Consider the following 1702-nt stretch of genomic DNA (forward strand, 5'->3'; position numbering starts at 1 on the left):
CACCCCATAACCCCATAAATCACCCCATAACCTGACCCCATAACTCACCCCATAACCTGACCCCATAACTCACCCCATAACCCCATAACCCCATAACTCACCCCATAACCCCATAACCCCATAACCCCATAACCTGACCCCATAACCCCATAAATCACCCCATAACCCCATAACCCCATAAATCACCCCATAACCCCATAACCTGACCCCATAAATCACCCTGTAACCTGACCCCATAACCCTATAACCTGACCCTATAACCTGACCCCATAACCCTATAACCTGACCCCATAACTCACCCCATAACCTGACCCCATAACTCACCCCATAACTCACCCTATAACCTGACCCCATAAATCACCCCATAACCTGACCCCATAACCCTATAACCTGACCCCATAAACCCCATAACCCCATAACCCTATAACCTGACCCCATAACCCTATAACCCCATAACCCCATAACCCTATAACCCCATAACCCTATAACCTGACCCCATAACCCTATAACCCCATAACCCCATAACCCCATAACCCCATAACTCACCCCATAACCCCATAACCCCATAACCCCATAACCTGACCCCATAACTCACCCCATAACCCCATAACCCCATAAATCACCCCATAACTCACCCTATAACCTGACCCTATAACCTGACCCCATAAATCACCCCATAACCTGACCCCATAACCTGACCCTATAAGCTGACCCCATAACTCACCTTGGCTCCTGATTTGCCGGTGGCTCCTCGCGGACCCCGCTGACCCCGAGGACCCTATAGGGGATTAATGGGATTCATTCATTAATGGGGTTAATTAATGGGATTAATGGGGTTAATGGGATCAATGGCGTTAATGGGGTCAATGGGGTTAATGGGATGATGGGGTTAATGGGGTCAATGGGGTTAATGGGGTTAATGGGGTCAATGGGGTCAATGGGGTTAATGGGGTTAATGGGGTTAATGGGGTTAATGGGGTTAATGGGATTAATGGGGTTAATGGGATGATGGGGTTAATGGGGTCAATGGGGTCAATGGGGTCAATGGGGTTAATGGGGTCAATGGGGTTAATGGGGTTAATGGGGTCAATGGGGGTAATGGGGTTAATGGGGTTAATGGGGTTAATGGGGTTAATGGGGTCAATGGGGTTAATGGGGTCAATGGGGTCAATGGGATCAATGGGGTTAATGGGGTTAATGGGGTTAATGGGATCAATGGGGTTAATGGGGTCAATGGGGTTAATGGGGTTAATGGGGTTAATGGGGTCAATGGGATTAATGGGGTCAATGGGATTAATGGGATTAATGGGATTAATGGGGTTAATGGGGTTAATGGGATTAATGGGGTTAATGGGGTTAATGGGATCAATGGGGTTAATGGGGTTAATGGGGTTAATGGGGTTAATGGGATGATGGGGTTAATTGGGTTTGGGATATGGGTTTAATGGGATTGGGGTTATGGGATTATGGGGTTATAGGATTATGGGATTATGGGGGTTATGGGATTATGGGATTATGGGGGTTATAGGATTATGGGGTTATGGGGGTTATAGGATTATGGGGTTATGGGGTTATAGGATTATGGGGTTATGGGGTTATAGGATTATGGGGTTATAGGATTATGGGATTATGGGGGTTATGGGATTATGGGGTTATAGGATTATGGGATTATGGGGTTATAGGATTATGGGGTTATAGGATT

The 1702-nt window shown here is 46.8% G+C and overlaps 1 long non-coding RNA gene across 1 annotated transcript in view; it reads right to left on the reverse strand.

The window, feature by feature from the left end:
• The window catches only part of LOC107307690, a 9286-nt gene extending 8451 nt beyond the window's left edge, over positions 1 to 835 (reverse strand). The window contains exon 1 of the long non-coding RNA XR_001552481.2: positions 725 to 835. This is a non-coding gene — a long non-coding RNA (uncharacterized LOC107307690). The remainder of the gene's footprint in view (positions 1 to 724) is intronic.
• Between the last annotated feature and the right edge of the window lie 867 nt (positions 836 to 1702).

This window comes from Coturnix japonica, unplaced genomic scaffold, assembly GCF_001577835.2.
Source record: "Coturnix japonica isolate 7356 unplaced genomic scaffold, Coturnix japonica 2.1 chrUnrandom785, whole genome shotgun sequence".
Taxonomy (NCBI): Eukaryota; Metazoa; Chordata; class Aves; order Galliformes; family Phasianidae; genus Coturnix; species Coturnix japonica.